General features: G+C 33.7%; 1 pseudogene across 1 annotated transcript; it reads left to right on the top strand.

The window, feature by feature from the left end:
- Positions 1 to 1,547: 1,547 nt before the first annotated feature.
- Positions 1,548 to 17,602, top strand: LOC124845802 (receptor-like protein 14; annotated as a pseudogene). Its single transcript, XR_015784611.1, has 8 exons — positions 1,548 to 1,969; positions 8,514 to 8,663; positions 8,753 to 8,833; positions 10,730 to 10,885; positions 10,981 to 11,055; positions 14,852 to 15,013; positions 15,132 to 15,206; positions 15,453 to 17,602. The product of XR_015784611.1 is annotated as a receptor-like protein 14 (transcript).
- The last annotated feature ends 1,919 nt before the right edge of the window (positions 17,603 to 19,521 follow it).

Here is a 19,521-nt window from a genome sequence, read left to right as displayed (position 1 = left end):
TGATTATGCCAAAATTAAGGAGTGTCATGCCTGATTTTTCTCATATAATTAATCTATGAATTGGACTTTTTCTTACCCAATTTAGATAGGGCCCTTCAATGATTTGGGATTATTCTTTAGTAAATTTTATGTGCTGATATCTTTACATTATTGGAATCCTCGTGTTACTTATTTTTATTTGCAGAAGATTTGGTATTTCTTTTGTTAGTCTCCAAATAGGGGCGATCTCTTAATTTGGTATAAAATCTGATACAATATTTTCCTATTATATTGTCTGCTTGATTGTAATTTTTGAAATAAATTTCCTAACAATATTTCAAATATGTACGCAATATTTTGTTATTTTTTTTATTATTCACACTAATACATTGTAGTTTCCTAAATTGGTTTGGTGAGCGTTTGAAGATTCAACAGGTTCCTCAGTCTTGGCAGTGTTGGCCCGGAAACAAAAAAAATCTAATCAGAAACAGGTTTTTCTGAGGCAACATCTAACTACAGAATTACTAAAAAGTCACGTTTAGACATTAGTAACATATTATTACGTGTGTAGATGTAGATTGTGATTTGTAAGTACCATGTTTCATAATGAAGTCTCAAGTATTTGAAGCATGAAACTGCCCTTGCGATGTAATTTTATTGTGGGTGGTAATCTCATGTTTTTCTTTTATTATTATTTTTTTAGTTTTTTAATAAAATCTTTATATAATGTTAGCGAGATAATAACATAAACTTACTTGGAAAATGCAAACCTTGTTGACTTTTGTGGAAAAAATGCTCGACAAAGAAATATAGTATTATAAGTTTCAAATTCTCATGGGTTGAGACATCCCTAATATCTCATTATTTTAGTTATATATTAATTATTATCGATAAAGAAAAACAAATCATTGTTGATATTATACTGACTAATATTTATTTATTAAAAAAAGTTAAAAATAATTTTTTAACATTTTTTAAAAAGAACTGGACTTTGTGTATTGCGTGAATATCAAGAAACCATTAAACTAAAATCACATTTTAGTCAACACTGATATTTAAAAATTAATTTTATATTTTATTGTAGTATCATAATTTTGCATAATAACAAGTGTCACAGACTTTAGAGGAGGACCCTCTAGAGACCTGGTCAACCTCACAAGCGCAGCAAAATTGTTTAAATATAATCATGACATGGATATGTTAACACAAGTCGGACAATCTGGAATCTAATTTAATATATTTTCGTCATGACATAAGGTACCCGTATTGACGTTACAGTATCGTCAAGAGCAAACAAATACTTATCTTTCTAAGTAGTGTGTGGAGACACGGTTTTATTTGTAATCACGCACTCGGACAGGTTTTTGAGACATGCAGAAGATTTCCATCCACTCATGAATCTTTCTAGGGTTTATCTCGCTATTTTTATTCAATGGTTGAGTAGCAATCGTATGTCGCGTTCCAATTTTGCCAAAATGTTAAGAGGGTGATTGCTATATATGCACATTACAAATTGTAAAGTAGTAATTTTGAAGTCATTCTTCCATATGGAGTTGTGTGGGAAGAAAGCGTGGTTGGTGTTGATGGGAGTAATGGTAGTTTTGGGTCATGTGTTAGGCACAAATGGTTGTTTGGAAGAAGAGAGGAATGCACTGTTAGATTTCAAAGCTAGTTATGGCAATGAGTCATATGTGCTACCTTCGTGGTTGAATGACCCAAAGAGCAATTGTTGCTCCTGGGAAAGAGTCACGTGCAGTTCATCTTCTGGCCACATCATTCATCTCGCACTTGGCAATCTTCATACAAAGGAAACTGGAATGGAACTATATGGATTTCCATATGGTGAAATGGGACCATATAGGTAGTGTATTGAGACCATTTTGTTTGCAGCCCATGCGTAGCTTAAACTGGTCATTGTTCCTTCCCTTGAGGGAACTGAGAAGCCTTGGATTGTCCAATTTTTGTTTTCCGGGATTCGTTCTGAATCAAGGTACAAAAAGCTAATATATTGCATCTTCATTTACTTCTATACTCTTTATTTCTTTATTTTAATTAATTGTTGTTTGGGTTCCTTAACTAGATATTTTAGGTAGAGTTAGTTCATCAGCAAACAAAAGAATATAGGAAGCATTCGGAGTTTTTCAACCCATATAGTAAAACATGTTTCGTACATATATGATAGAGAATGCGCTCATACTCATTGTTTCTTTCTCTTATCCTTTCAATGTGCCAATAATATGCATTTGGGGATGGCAACAAGTCGGTGAAGCACGAACAATGTCTACTCGCAACCTGATCCGAAAAAAAAAAATTCACCTACTATTCAACCTGGGGTATCGCTCCCTCCACCACCACCCCTTACTCCCTCCACCACCCCATTTATGTTTTACCCCTCTTCTTATTTTTCCATTCCTATTTTATCCTTAGTAAAATTTTAGGGTCAATATTTTTTAACCTCTACCCACTCCAATCATCTACATGTATGCAGCGACAACTCTTCTTCCTCTTTATCGTTCGTCCCCTCATTGTTTCATTACGTTCTTCTTCCTCTTTTTCACGTTCCACTTCTTTCTCTCATTCTTTAATTGTGATAGAATTGTGGTCTCAGAGTGTGATGGACTTTCATTAGATGGTGTGCTTAGTGAGAGATTGCAAGTGATGGTGGAAGCAATTGATCAGCCGTGCCAAAATCGGTGTGTGGTGGTGCTTGAAGGATTCGTCGTGAATGTGCGTAATAAACCCTAAAAAAATAAATGTATAATCTTTAAACGGATGTGAGCATCCCTCAACGGATGTAATTTATATGTTTTGATGTATTACTTTTGAATATATTTTTGATGTATTTTAATAATGTATTTTTGAAGATATTTATTGTTATTAGTTTATATTTATATTTTTTTTGTTTTTTTCGTTTTTTGTATAATATATATTTTTATATATGCTTTTTGTATTCTTTAACAATTTTATAATTATATTAAAAATTATTTATTAGTTTAATTATATAAAATATATAATTTTATTATATTAATATTTTTGTAATTAAAACAAACGGATGTGGTGGAGTTGGGGGGTTGGGAATCTGAAAAGAGAGAAAATGAGAGTTGGGAGGTGGGGCTGAGTGGAAAGTAAAAATGGGTAGAAAGACAGGGTTTGAGTTTAGTAAAAAAGTTGTAATTAAAATTTTTTTCAGAAGGTTGGGGAGGTGGAGGGAGAAGTGGTGGTGGTGGAGGGAGGAACACCCCTCAACCTGTTTATCTACTTAAAAAATATTCGCGAATATTTTAAAATCTATGAATACCTGCATATACTTGCAAACATTTAAAAAAATATATTTTTATAAATTATTAAAATAAAATTCAAATAAAATTACAAAAAATATATAAAATATAATATAAGTTAAATTAAATATAAATTAAAATTTAATTTTAATTAAATTTAACCTTATAAAATATAAATTAATTTTAATTTTAATTAAATTTAACTTAATAAAATATAAATTAAATTTTTTTATTTTTTTAGGATAACAGAGATATGCGGGTATGAATAATATAATATCCGCACTCGACCTGTTTATAAATGGGTATTAAAATATCTGCTACCCGCAACCCACGGATAGTAGATATCGACAGATACCAACTATTTGTCGCGGATTTTATCCACAAATATCTGTAGGTCTGTGGACACGAATTTTTTCGACTTTCATATATGCATTTCACATTGGTAATAACATCATCACATTATTGATTTAACTTGCTTAATTTCTTGAATTCATTTTAACTTGTGTTATGTTGTTTTGATGAGTACTTCAGTAGTTGTTGTTCAAGTGACCTATTAATTAATCCGTGTAAATCTTCACCAAATTAGTCTTGTGTGCATTTCCTCCTCAGTATAACCTATGTAAAATTTGAAATAAGTTATTTTTCAATAGTGTGGTATGACTATACAATATAAAGTTGTGTAATTTATTTGGGGCTTTCACTTCTTAAAAACACAAGAGGAATAACCTAAATACAATTATTAAGATTTTTTTTGGAAAATATTATTTTTAAAATATATAAAAACTGCTTAATTTTTTTTAAGATTTATTTTCCCCGAAACACTCACATTATTATCACTACTATTTTTAAGTGAAATAATTCTTTAACTAAAGCTCAAACAAGCACTCCATTTTAATTTTATGGAACTAATTAAAATATTTTGATGTATAGGCATTTATTTAGAGAGACCTGGATCTACCAATAAATAAATAATAATTCGCAAGTTTTAGCAAAAATAAAACCCACTTGTATATCCCTTTCATTATCAATAAAAAAAAAGTACTATATAAATCGATATATTAGAACAGTTTTTTATCATTTTGTTCACTTGAATTGATTTGGGGGAGAGTGATTGAGTGAATTTAAGAGAATTTGAAGATAATTTTTTTTTTATTTTTTAATTAAGTGAGAGTGAATTTGGAAGCAACATTTGTGAGAATTAGTGTAAGATTTGATTGATGTGACAAATTAAAAAAATTTACTTCCAAATTCACACTCACTTACCTCCAAATTCACTCAAATAAACAACAAAAAAGTTTATCTTCAAATCCACTCAATTACTCTCCCCCAAATCCATTCAAGTAAACAAAGCCTAAAAGTGAAACGGTTGAATTTTGTCCTTATAAATAGATTATTCGTTTTCAAATGATGTAATTTTAGTCATGCATCAAAACATAATTGTTTATCGTTTTAAGGTGTAAAAAAATCAAATTCTTATGTGAATTAAAAAAAAAATGTAATCGCATCATACTATAAGACAATTTTCTTGGTATAGAAATTAAGCGTGTTTTTTTTTTCTCTTACTTTAAAGAATTAGTCAATACATATTTTCAAAATTCTTAGACTGTGTAGCTTAACTTCTATGTACAATAAAGTGAATAAAATAGAAGATGTCTTTCTACAAATCCAACCCTTTTTGTTGAACAAAATTGTTTTTCATTCTCATCTTCATTCACACTATTTTGAAGAAAATCTTGAGGTGAAGTTGATGTAAATTCTTGTTATATTTTTGCAAATACCGTGTAATGTTCATTAAGAAAGCTGAATGAAGATTTTTACTAGACATTAAGATAGCAAACTATCTAAATGTAAAGGTTCACTTTAAAAAGTTTTAGAGGAGAGGAGAGTTCACTCAGACACAATAACAAACGATGATATTCTTTAAAACACAAAATAAGTTGAAATGACAAGTAAATGGAAAAAAATAGAAAGAGGAGAAAAAGGTGATAGAGTGTCCCTTGAAGGGGGTCCTAAGGCAATCCAACCCTTAAGTTGAATGGTGAAGTGTCACCACTTGAGCTTGCTCAAGATAAGGCAAGGATAGTTTCACTCCAAAGCAAAAATCTCACACCAAAGGTTGAATAAAGTGTTTATATTTCTTCAAATTGATCACCCTTTTACAAGTCAAGTATAACCCCTTAAATATGTGAGCATAAAGAGTCTCTAAGCAAGGAAAATATGACCTAAGGGTGTCTCTACAAATAACAAAAGTTAGTTTCTAGAAACTAGATTAACATTAGGTTAAAAAGAAGACAACTTTGGTGTGAAAAATGGTGGTTCCAAGTTGATTATGTCTAAGCATATGGTAGGCGGCCTAGGTGCATGTACCAAGGTGGTACAAGTTGCTTTATACTTTATGCCTTATTATTTCCTCTCTTCTCCACCTCATATACGACCCACTTTTTGCCATGCCATTTAGGTATACCTTAAACCATTCAAATTGTTAAGACAATATTGTTTATAAGACATGACCGTCTATCACTTTCATGTTTTGAAGTTTAAAAAACGATAAACGAAATGAGCATTTGACAACGTATAAACCCTGTAAAAACAATATCGTTGAATGAAAGACATTATATGAAACAAGTGTTACAACATCTGAAAGAACAAAGAAAGAGGTTTAGTAAACGCGCTACTAAACGATGTTTTATTATGAATTGAAATTGTGAGAAACACTAGAAGGGGGATTGAATAATGTTTCTGGAAATCTTTTTTGATGCTAATGTTTAAGAATCCTTTGTAGTGATTAAATGATCCACATGGGCAGTTAAACCCTTGATTTGTAAAAAATTGCTTTGATTGAAGCGTTTATAGCTCCAAGTTTAGCTAATTTTCTATAGCGTCTAAGAGAACTAGCTCTTAAGGAATAATGTGTCTCATGATAAGATTGTTTGTCAAAGATTAGCTATGCAAAACATCTTTTGCGTTTGTAGATAGGATGTTTGTAAAGCTAAGACACTAAGCACAAACATTTTGTACCTGTTCACTCAACTTATCTACGTCCAGTTCTCCTTTAAGAATCTTATAGGGTTCCATTAGATTTTCAATGAAGTACATTTGAGTATTCGCACTACTCCTGGCTACACTAGTCAAACTCAGTAACCCCCGTTATTGTGACTAGAACTGAGTATCACCCACTCCTAGTTGTGCAATATTCTTCATCACTCCTAGTATCCTTAGACAATCCCGATATCTTGCCGATACGGTGTCTAGTTGAGTTTTACCTACTCCCGGTTTTCCTAGTCAACCTAGTAACCTCCGTTACTCTGACTATAATCGAGTTTCACCTACTCCTAGTTGTGCATTATTCTTCACCACTCCTGGTATCCCAAACAATCTCGGTATCTTCCCGATATGTTGTCTAGTTGAGTTTTACCTACTTCTGGTTTTCCTAGTCAACCTAATAACCTTGTTACTGTGCTATAACTGAGGTTCACCCACTCTTGATTATGCAATATTCTTCACCACTTCTGGTATCCCTGGACAATCTCAGTATCTTCTTGATACGTTGTTTAGTTGAGTTTCACCCACTCCTGGTTTCAACTAGACAAACCCATATAGTACCATTTAACCCCACTGAGTTAAGCGTTAAGTGTTTGTATTCTCTTCATAATTTGCAATCAATCAGACCGCTTACAAGTCCTTAGACGATTACTCTCACAGAAAGGATATGTTTACAATACAATTTAATCTAATAGACTTTTTGAATTTTTTTTCTCTTCTTACAAATGTAAGTTTTTGACTCTATACAGATCTGAGAGTATTTTCTAGAATTCTTGGTCTTCCATGAGGATGATTTTTCTTTATGTCTCTTATGTGCCCATCCTCTCACTCTTCTCATCCAAAGGTCTTCTTTTTATAAGCTTTATGAGAATTTAGCCATTAGATGATGCTTGTCTTTGATTTTCAACTCTTCATAGCCTTTGTCATAGGTAATTGTCATAGGTTGAAGTCTACTTGTCAAAGTAGACATCCTTTTTAAGTACTTCATCAAAAGTAGGTTGTACGAAATCTTTAGCACGACTTTTGATGGAGAGATCATTCCGTGAATGTCTTTTTTGTCTCTAACGTCCATTTCTGACTTGTATATAATAGAGAAGTGGATGCTTGACTTAGGCAATCTGCATAGAGTAGAGTAGATATGCATTCAAGCATATATGTCCTTTTTGCTTTCACTTTTGTTGTTTTGAGACGTTGTGCATTTAATGTTATTTAATGCACGTTCAGAACAACTATAAGCTTTTCAAATTTTCGTTGCTAGATCAACATTTGATCTTTTAAGCATTCTAGTAGAGATACCAAGCAACTCATGAGAGTTTCATCTTGGATGAAAACATCGTTTAACACAAGGTATCACTTAGCCTATGCAGGGCTTTTCCTAGCAGCGCCTTATTTAGTGATTATTCGTTTGGTTCAAGAACGCGTTTAATAAGATATCTTCCAACATAAGTTTTTGAAACAATGTTTGTACCTTTTAGCTTTTTTACCAAAATCATCATTTTATACATCATAGTGAGATGTATTTGTACCTTTTAGCATTTTGTGAGGAAATTGTTTGGTAAAGCGTCTACTCATATATTGGTGCGTTTACTAAGACTTTTCTTTCATAAGAAGCCTTTTGATATGGGTTACACAAAGGTAATGCTTTGTTAATCATCTATTTCGCTCATGACTTGTTCGTTAGTCCTTAAACCATGTGAAGATGCTAGATGATCTTGATTTTTGTCTTAGCAAACTTCATTTCTTCTTGTAGTATTGATTTGTTGTTCAACACTAACGTTTTGTATTATGTCTCTTCTTAGGAGTGAAGTGTTGTCTTTTAGGCTAAAGATACATTCTTTTATTTTGCAAATATTTTCTTTAAAAAACAATACCCGTTGCAAGGCATGTGTTACTTGATTGATTCTTGTGCTCAATGCTTTACCAGATTTACTTGGACATTTCTTATGCTCATTACTTTGTGATTGTATATTTTTAGGCATACTATATGTAGACTTCTTCTACTGATCAGACGCTTCTATGTCATTTCAGCTCATCTCTTCCGCGTTCTTCCGTCGTTTAACGCCTCATATAGCTTTACACATAACCTTGATTTTTACTCCTTATGGTTTTTGAAGCATAGATTCTTCTAATCTTTAGACATTGAATTAGTTAAGCCTATTTAAAACATATACAGTGAATGGTTGTAAATAATGAAGTGATACATATATCTTTCAGATGATGGCAAGTCAACGTTAAAGAAGTTAGAGACATTAGATCTGAGTTATAATTATCTCAATGAGAGCATAATGGAACTTGTGGGTACTCTTCCATCTATCAAGAATTTAAATCTTTCTGGTAATTCTATTCGTGGACCTTTTATGAAAGGTATGAATGCAACTACGTAAGTACTATTATATGTTTCACACTTGGAGATTATAAATGTTCTAATTTACTTTTTTTTTCTTTGTTCCAAGAATTATCACGTTTACCAAACTTGGAAGTGTTGGATTTGAGCATGAATTTTATTGGCAATGGCACCTTTCTTGCATCTCAAGGTACATGTGTGTATCGTTGCTTTTTTAGTATCATTTAATTGTTCGAGACCATTGGCTAACAAAGTGATGAACGCATAATAAGAATTCTACCAAAAAGAGAAATTACACTACTGCTTGCTAAAATTTGCTAATGACACTAGTAAAAAACATAGATTCTGTTGCGCCATATACGCTTCGTTTATGCGAAAACCGAAGTGTACAACCATATATACCTCGGTCACAACTTAACCCGTGGCGGAACTAAGATATTGCCTCAGTCAACATGAGACCCGAGGTCTATACCCCTACACAGTGCTCCTATTGCTTCGGGTTGACTGCAATCGGTGCCTAAATCACTCTCTATTGTCTCGGTCTGCTTGGGAACCGATGCCTAAACCACTGCTACACCTGCCACTTACCTGCTACGCTTGCTCCACTTCATTTTTTCAAAACCCTTGCGTCGCACAACTTCTTCTTCCTCTGCGTATACCTTCTGCTTCCTCTGCGTAAGTTCGTCTTCCTTTGCGGGTTCGTTTGCGCCACCCCTGTGCTGCTAGTGGTCTCGCCACCCCTGCCTCCGTCTTGCGGGTTCGTCTGTGCCACCCTTACCTCCGTCTTGCTAGTGGTCGTGCATTCCACCGCTCTTCGTTGTTCTTGGCCATGCCTCCTGCCTTCGTTGTCGCGCCATTGGTGCCCCGCCGGTGCTACCTCTGCCATTACTGCCTTCGCTGCTGCTGCCTCCACCGCTGCTTCAGTCTTACTGCTTTCAATCTTCCACGACGAAGGCTCCGTCCTCAACGTCGCCACCAAAACAGTCAAGCTTCCCCTTTTTCACTGCGATTCTAGGGTTCAGACCATCCCTAACAGGTTTAGCTTGATTTTGCAGGTTGAAAATTTTTGGTGAGGATGAATGGAGGTTGAACAGGGTTGCGCGAAGTAAGGTTTGGGGATTTGCGATCTGCGTGGACGCTGGCGGTGGCTACGGTGGTGGTGGTGCGATATGTTGGTTTCCTTTCTGATTGCAGGTTGTGCGAAGGAGAGAGAGAGCTCTCGCGGTGGTTCTGTGTGGCCGGTAAAGGTGGTTCGATGAATGGAGTGTTGAAGATTGGTGGAGTCGTGACGGCGTCCTGGTTCTTCAGTGGTTCTGTGGTGGTCCGGCAATGGTTGCCTTTCTGGTTCCCTCATTTCTAATCTGAGTCACGATATTGTGCGACAGTCGCGGCGGCGGCGTGCTGGTTCTGTGGCTTGGTGGGTTCTGTGGCTTGGTTCTCTGGCTGTGAAAATGGAGAATATCGGTGGTTCTGTGGTGGTCTGTGGCTTGGTTCTCAGGATTGGTTCTCTGGCTGTGAAGATTGGCAGGACTCGAGAGTGAAAATGCCAAAGTTACCTGCTCTGACCCGAGAGAACCCGAACAGACAATAGCAAAAAAAAAATAGTAATCACCTTACTAACTCGGTTCAGAAGGAACCAAAAGTCCTTAAAAAAGTAAAAAAAAAAACCCTACTATTTCGGTTACTGTGAACCGAGACCAAAAGCCCATCCCTTTATGCCTCGGTTCTGAACCGAGGCCAAAAGCCCACCCCTTTTTACCTCGCCTGTATATGCCTTGATTCAAGAACCGCTATCGTTTCTCCTGACTGCACTAGTGTGATATGAATGATGTTTCTTCTTTTATCTTAAAAAAAGTGCTAATAACTAATATTTACTGATAAAGAAAAACTGAAAAAAAGTGTTAATAAAACAGTTAATGCTCTTAATTAGAAATATGAAGGGATCAAACTATTTTCTAAATCTATACGCAACACAATTTTGTTAAGAATAATGTCCTTATATTCATATATATGTTCTTAGAATTTATTATTATATTTTTATTTATTTTTTCATCAATCATTGAAGTAAATTTCGGAAACCTTGCAGATTATCAAAGCATGTCAAGATTGAAAAAGTTGCGAACAGTAGATCTGAGTTTCAATTATCTCAATGAGAGTATAATGGAACTGGTGAGTGCTCTCCCATCCATCAAGAATTTAGCAATGGCTGCTAACTTTTTAGGTGGCCCCTTTCCGATGAAAGGTAAGAATATCTGAATGCAGACAATTAATAATTATTTCATCTCTAAATTGGAGACCTTTTTCACATTCTGATTTGTTTTTGTTTTCTTCTTCAAGAATTGACACTTTTACCAAACTTGGAAATGTTGGATTTGAGTGGGAATCGTCTTGTAAGCCACATTCCAAACCAAGGTATGTACTTTATGCTGCTAAAGGTGTTCTTTGTAGTTCAGACTTTTTTTTATCAAGGTTTGCTAAGTTTTAGCTTATGTTTAATAATTTCAAGAAATTAAAATTTATGTATTTAAATTACTAACAATTTTCATTTTTTAAATAGTTAGATTCAATAGAATAATTAAAATGTTTCAAATTTAAATTTTCTTATTTAGATAAAACAATTTAGTTTTCCTTTTAAAGAAAATTTTTATTTTAAATATTTTTGGATAACTTGCCTATAGCTAGACTTTCAACTCAAAATGGCTCATCTTGATCTTCAATTTAACCTAACTCGTCCTGACCTTTGACTTGTGCTGATTGTCATGACATTCAGTCATGATTGAGACGAGTCGCTCTGAGTCTAGATGGACTCATCTCGACCTTCGGCTTGAGCAACTAATATGGACCTTCAGTCAGATTAACTCATATCAACCTTCGACTCGAGTCTAGTCGTCTCGACCTTTAACCCACCTTAATCATCTCAACCTTCAACCTAGTTTATTTGTCTTAACCTTTGGTCATCATGAACTTTGGCACAGGCAAACTCACTTGGACCTTTGCTTGGACTAGTTTGTCTCGACCTTTACCCGAGTCTGCATAAACAAGACCTCCAACTTAGGTTGAATCTCTTTGACCTTTGGTCCTAGTCGACTGACTCAACCTTCGACTTGGGTAGATTTAGCTCAACCTTTTTCTTAGGTCGAGTCAGCTCGACCTTTTGCCATACCAAATCAACTCAACCATTGAGTTAAGATGACTCAACTTTCTTCCTGAGCCGACTCGATTTGTCCTTTAGTTTGGGTTGACCTTTAGTTTTGGTCGACTAGGGTCGATCTTCATCCTAAGCCAACTAGACTCGAATTTTGATCCAAGTCGACTCGGGTCGACCTTTCGATCCAAATCAACTAGGATCAAACTTTGACTCGATCAACCTGGGCTCACTATGGCTCTGTCCAAACTAATTTGGATCGATCTTCTATCTACATTCTTTTCGAACCAACTTGAGTCAACCTTTGACCCAACCAACTAAGCTCGACCATCAATTAAGGTTTACTTGACGTGTCCTTGATTCCAAAGTGAATGAGCTTAACTTTTTGCCCGAGTTAGAATTGCTCAACCTTCAACCTCTTCTAAACAATCTTTATGGTTGTTCAACCATCTCCTTCTAAAGAGTATTTCTTTCATTTGCCATCACATGTCACTTTGCATCATGGTTAAAGTTTTCAAATTTTACATTTACCTTTTTTACTTCTTTGAGCTCCTTATGAAGACCAGCCAGATTTTGTAGCTTATATCCTTAAGATTCTCACCCTTAATGATATTTCACAAGGGATATTCGTACAAAAGAATCTACCTTAAAAAATAATTTGTTGTATTTCATTTAGAATAGATCGCTGGAGTATTTATCTTTATCATGGTGGGCATAATTAATATCCTTTATTTTTCTCCTATTATACTAAGTTAATTAAAGGTCTTTATTTTTAGGCTTAAATGTTTACTTCGTCCTCATGTTAAGAGGTGAATTTCTGTTTAGTACCCGGTTTTAAAAATGAAGACATTGGGTCCCTATGTTATGAAAAGTGTATGAATAAGGTCATGTCCGTTAAGTTGACAGCAACGACGTTAAGTCCATGCTGATGTGGCCGTACTTTTTCTCTTCTCTCTTCTGTTGTCCAGCTTTTTCTATCTCTTGTTCAACTTTTTCTTTGATGATTTGTTGAACTTGTTCTTTCTTTGTGGACCTTATTCATATATTTTTCATAACATAGGGACCCAATGTCTTCATTTTTAAAACCGGGTACTAAACAAAAATTCACTTCTTAACATGGGGACGAAGTAAGCATTTAAGCCTTATTTTTATGGTGGAATTCTTCACTAAATAGATTGAGATCGAACTAATGACAAAAAAAATGCCTTAAACCATATGAAAATAACAAAACATATGAAATATGTTTCTTTTCCAATATGCCTTAAACCATATGAAAATAACAAAACATATGAAATATGTTTCTTTTCCAATATGCCTTAAACAATATGAAAACAAAAGGTAACACATTGTTTCATATAAGAATAGTCAATAATCATAAACAAAAACAACAATTATGAATCAAAATTGTCACCACCTATCCACCATATTCGTCCAATAAGGGCAAATCATGCGATAGATGTTGTTGATGTGCTGTTTTCCATGAGGATGTGTTCGTTTCCCTGTTTATAGTTAGTGATAAGGAGATAGAAGGTAATGGAGAAGGATTATAATGTTTCCATTTAAAAGAATGAAAATTAATTAAATGCAAAACATTTCACCTAAAACAAAGGTTTAAGGTGAGATTGTTTAGGAGAAGGGTAATAGTGGCGAACAATGGAGGCCAGAGAGACAAATGATGAAGTCAAAGAGTGACGGTGAAAGATGGAGGCAAATAGTGGAGAAGAACGACAAAGGTGAGAATGTCAGGATTGATGCAAAAATGAAGAAGACGTACCTGTTATAATGTGTATGCAATTAGGTTTGTTTATTTAATGTTAGGTTGAGACGTGGCATAAAAGAACGACAAAGACAAGAATGTCAAAATGTTTATGTTTGTTTGCCTGATATTAAGGTTAAAATTAGTAGAGGTGAATATAGAAGGTAATTTATAGAGAAATGAGAAAGTAGAGTATTATATAAAAGTGAAAGACCCATCAACCCATTGCCTTAAGGTTTTGGATAAAGAGTGGTGTCAATTACTTATATGGTTGAGCTCAAATGTCATTGATTATTTATATCTCATCGGTGAACTTCCTCCTTGATAAACCCAACATTGGTATCAGAGCCGATGATTAGTCTTGGTGACCGGCTCAAACGAGTACAATAGTCCCTATATCGAAAGTCTTTCCGGCGAAGGGTTCCAATAAGCGAGTCCCGTTAAGATGAACAACGGTATGAAGGGCTACTCGTGATTGTGGTTGGTTGGGAATGCTTTCGCTGGAGGGAGAAATGCACTATGTGGAAGAGACTCATCCTTGAGGGGGAGATTGTTGGAAATTCAAGTGTGAGTCCAAGTCCCACATTGGATAGAAATGAAAAAATAGAAGCACTATATAAAGGGGAAAGGCTCATTAACCCATTATCTTAAGGTTTTGGGAAAGAGTGGTATCAATCCCTTATATGATTGAGGTCATATGTCATTAGTGTTTGTGGTTCCCAGGTGAATCTCCTCCTCAATAGACCCACGATTATCAATGAGATTTTTATATTAAGGTTAAAATTAATAAAAGGTAAATATCGATCACAAAGATAAAATCTTGCAAGACACAATGTCATCATGAGATTTTTAGATTGTTAGTTGGAAGTACAAGAGTGAATCTTGAGTTAAAGTTTCATATCATCTATACTAAACTCATAACCTAACTCGTACAAAAGTTAATTTGAATTAGGTCAAATTTGACAAAATAATAAATAAAACTCAATCCGGTCTTATTGGCTAAGTCATGTATTTACAAACTACAACGTAACGTTTGTGTAATTTTATTTGCTTACCGTCTTTTTTAACAAACCTTATCAATTAATCACAGGTTACGCGACGTGGACGGAAGCTGATTAAAAATAACCATCTATTTGCAAACCTATTTATATTGCTAATTCACATGGATTATAGAAAAATTATTAAATTAATTTTATAAGAAATTTCAAAAAATTGTCTAAAGGATACAAAATTCTGCATTTGTTTTTCTAGCTGCAACAGTGATGTAATTTAATCAATACCTATAATAAACTAACACAATATTTCAGATGCCCATAGCGTTGAGTTCTATGTATTCAAGAAGTTGAAGACACTTAACTTAGCTGACAATTATTTGGACAAGGGAATATTGAAGTCGTTAGTTGCTTTCCCCGCTCTCAGATTTTTGGACCTAGGTTTTAATCCAATCAAAGTGGATCTTGATGAAAAAGGTATGTTTGCCCTACGATATTTCATTCTTTAACTTTGATTTCTGCATTTGAAGTATCAATTAAGAGTATGTATAAGCTAATAATATTGGTAAATAACCTCTTTTATTCTTTGCTGAAGTTTTGTCTGATCTAAGCAAACTGGAAGTTCTTCACCTAAGTAACGCAGGTATCAATGGAATTTTACCAAATCAAGGTGAGTATGTATCATTTATGTGATTCTTTTTGTCCTTGTTCCAAATCTAATATACGTATACATTAGTAGCATATACTTTAAGTGTATTATTATCATAAGAGTTTAATAACTATACTTGTTGAATTATCAATCAATTAAAAATCACTCTCATGAATTTAAGGTAGTTGTAAAAATAAATTTAAAGACATAGTAAACAATAGATTTTTTTTTTCTTAAATAACATAACCTGTCACTGTCTGAATATAGGTTTATGTAAAATGAAGCAACTTCGGGAACTAGATCTGTCATTCAATAATCTGAGAGGAACTTTGGATGCATGCCTTGAAAACTTGACATCATTTCGCTATCTTGATGTCTCCTTCAACTACTTAAGTGGGAATGTGACACCCTTCCTTGCTCAACTAACATCTGCCGAATCTCTTAGCATTCGATCCAATAACTTTGAGGATATATTCTCATTCAACTTTTTTGCCAACCATTCAAAACTTAAGAATTTGATGATTGGGAATATGAAAGTGGAAACCGAAAATCCGCCTTGGGTTGCATCATTTCAGTTGGAAGGACTCCAAATGTGCGGTTGTGAGTTAAACTTACCAGCAGAAATTCCAACTTTCCTTTCAAATCAAACTAGCTTGAGATTTCTTGATTTATCAAGAAATAACCTTGTTGGTAAGTTTCCTAGCTGGTTGCTCATGAACAACACAAATTTAGAAGAAGTCTACTTATTTGATAATTCTTTCACTGGACCTTTTGAACTACTCTTTGATAAAAATCATCGCATGGATCAAATGACAGTGTTGTCCATAGCAAACAACAAATTCCAAGGCGAGCTCCCTAACAACGTTGGATTCTTCTTCCCACGTTTGGAGATTTTGGATGCCTCAAACAATAAGTTTGATGGTCCTATTCCGGCTTCAATTGGAGAGATGTCAAGCTTAGTGGAATTGCTTATAGGGAGCAATAACTTTTCTGGCAATGTACCTGAGTACATTCTTAACAGATGCTTCTCATTAGAAACATTGACGATTGAGAATAACCAGTTCAATGGATCACTATTGAGTACCATCAGAAAGCTTAGGCTTACTTATTTAGCTGCGTCAAGGAACAACATTGAAGGAGCAATAACAGATGAATGGTGCCAACATGAGTTGTTTATGTTAGACATATCTTACAATAAGTTCTCTGGTGCACTGCCCTCCTGCTTCAAAACGCCAGGTTACTTGCTCCTGCAGGGAAACAATTTTACAGGCACGATACCTGAATTATTCATGAGCAACCACTATAGAGCAGTAGCCATTGATTTTAGTGACAACAAGTTTACTTGGAACAATACCTGATAGTGTATACAAGCTTTGGTCTTTAAATTTTCTTTTATTGGCTGGTAATCACTTGCAAGGCCAAATTTCCAGTCAAATATGCCAATTAAAACATATCAATATCTTAGACCTTTCGAAAAATAATTTCAGTGGGTCCATACCTGCTTGCTTCAGTAATATGTCATTCGGAAACGTTACCGGTCCCTTTTATCCTACTGATAGGGAAAAACCATTTATCACTGGACGTCCTCTTGTGGTAATGCAACTCAGAACAAAAAATTTATATCTTTCCTTCGGCAGTGATAGATATCAGTTACTGTCCGAACTAGATTTGTCATGTAATCAATTGACAGGAGAGATTCCACACGAATTAGGAGATCTACATGGCCTTCATTCTCTCAACTTATCTCACAACCATCTAAATGGTCTGATCCCAGAGAGCTTCCAGAAGCTACAAAACATAGAGAGTTTAGATATTTCAAATAACAACCTGAGTGGACAAATCCCTCTTCAGTTACAGGACTTGCACTATTTGGCTGTCTTCAATGTTTCCTACAACAATTTGTCAGGAAGAGCACTTGAAAAGGGACAGTTTTGTACCTTTGATGGGAGTAGCTACAAAGGAAATCCGTATCTTACGTGGGATACCTGTAAAAGTGAACGTTCAAAACCACCACTACGACCAACTCTGTTGCCTGGTGAAGTAGAAGAAGAAAACTCTGAAATTGATTTCAATGTCTTCTGTTGGAGTTTTGCTGCATGTTATGTCATGGTAATCCTAGCGTTGGTGACACTCCTTTGGTTCAGTCCTCATTGCTGGAGAATGTGGTTTTATTTTGTCGACGTGTGCCTTCGTAAATGCTTTGGTCAATTTCTTCATGGTTACCACTAAGTTATGAAATAAATGGCTCATGTTAGATATGTTACTTTTAGGCTTAATAGTTTTTTTTTTTTTTGTTTCTAATATTTAAGGAGTTTCTTTAATGTGATCTCAACTTTTCTTTTCGTTAACTCAGTTCCTGTTTATTTTAAGAGTCAATATGGTCCATTTCAATAAATTGAGAGTGACAAATTTTGAAACGTGATTATGTGTAAATATGCCTTTGAATTTCTCCAACTTTTGACTCTCTCAATTTCTACTCATACACATGTCTCTATTCTGTGCAAAAGCAATCTTTGAGGTATGGTGAGTAGAAACAGAGTGGATGAAGAATTGGATAAGTCTAAAGTCGCTGATACATGATCATATTTTAAAAATGATGTCAGCATCAATTTAACAGTAAAGACCACGTTAATTCCTTCTAAATAAAATAGGAACTGAAATGAAGAAAAAAAAATAGAAGATTACATTAAATAAATTCTTTAAATATTGAAATAAAAAAATTTATTAAACCTTACTTTTAACAATAAATGGTATGATAAGTGATGAAAAGATTGTAGTTTGTTTTATTTTCATCAAGTTCCTCAAATTTTGTCATACTTTTGAAGTGTTTAAGTAGTGTGAAAGTGTCGTAGGGTTACTCTTCAAATATTAAGAGTCAGTGTGTCTATGTAAGATTTGAAGTTGGTTGGTTTAAAGTTTCACATTGTTATATGTTTATGCAACAACTATTATCACTTCAATGTCAATGCAAGAAAGTTATTGATCATCAAGTGTTAGATGATTTTGAAAATGAGGTAATCCCAAAAATGTGTCTATTGGAAATGTATTTCCCATTGTTGCTTTTTGATATCATGGTGCATTACATAGTTCATTTGGTGGGAGAAATTTGGTTATGTGGCACTATTTATCTAAGATGGACGTACCTAGTTGAGAGATACATGAAAATCTTTAAAGATCAATTGTGGAGTAGTATGTATGCCAAGTTGTGAACCAATAATAGTTTCAAAGAGTCAACATGATGAGAGATGTGAAGGTAAGGGTATTCAATTAATCAAGATTAAAATGTAAGTAAAAAAAAATTGATGAACTTAAACAACATTGATGAACTTATTCTTTATATTTCCTAACACATTGTTGAAATCAAGTCGACACACCCATGTATGAATGAAAATTGGGCAGTTAATGAACACAACAAAACTTTCTTATTTATGTTTAAGAGAAAGGTTTACTCTCAAATTAATGTTTTCAAAACTATGTTGATGCTAGCTCGTAAGCCTAACAATCATGTCATCATATATAATGACGTTAATTTTATATATATATATATATATATTCTTTATGTTTTTATCATGTTTATATATTAATAACACCATGTATTTGTACTAGAATTAATATATCATCCTTTAGTGTATAGTAAACATTTGAGATAAATATGATTTTAGTTCATAAACTTTGATGTGAAGTTGAAATGCGTTTATGTTTGAATTTTAATACATTTTAGTCTCCAAACTTAAAAAATGAATGGATATAGCTCTTTTAACCTAGTTATGTTAAATTTTTCTAATGTGTCAAATATTTTTCATGCTAACATTTCAATTGTGTACATCGTTTAACATGTTCCCACTTCAATATTAGCTGGAAAACACATTTGACAGGTAAAAAAAAGTTAACGAAATTGAATTAAAAAGAATATATCTATTCATTTTTAAAGTTTGAGAACCAAAATATATCAATATTTTCATGAACGAATTTTAATTTTGCGTCAAAGTTCAAAGACTAAAAACATCATAGACTAAAAACATATATAATTTTAAAATTTTTTCACTTTCTCAAACAAACACAACCAATGAAATCTAGAATTTTTAAACTAACATCTATTGCGCATTCTTTTATTGTTTTAGCTTTGGCCAACAAGATTTAAGGAAAAGGAATATATATTGAGCATTAAGCTCCATTATAACAAGGGTCATTGAATGCCCATGTTTGAAAAAAAAAAAAGAAAAACAATTCAAAATATTTATATTAAATTTCAATCCTTTGATAGTTTTATTAGTATTAAACATTTATATTGTAGAATAAGGTTTAAAGTAATAATAATAATTATTGTATAATAATA

The sequence above is a fragment of the Vigna umbellata genome, chromosome 3 (assembly GCF_029865625.1).
Source record: "Vigna umbellata cultivar VRB3 chromosome 3, Vumbellata_1.0, whole genome shotgun sequence".
Taxonomy (NCBI): domain Eukaryota; kingdom Viridiplantae; phylum Streptophyta; class Magnoliopsida; order Fabales; family Fabaceae; genus Vigna; species Vigna umbellata.
The sequence above is the reverse complement of the archived record's forward strand: the minus strand, read 5'-3'. Positions and strand labels throughout refer to the sequence as shown.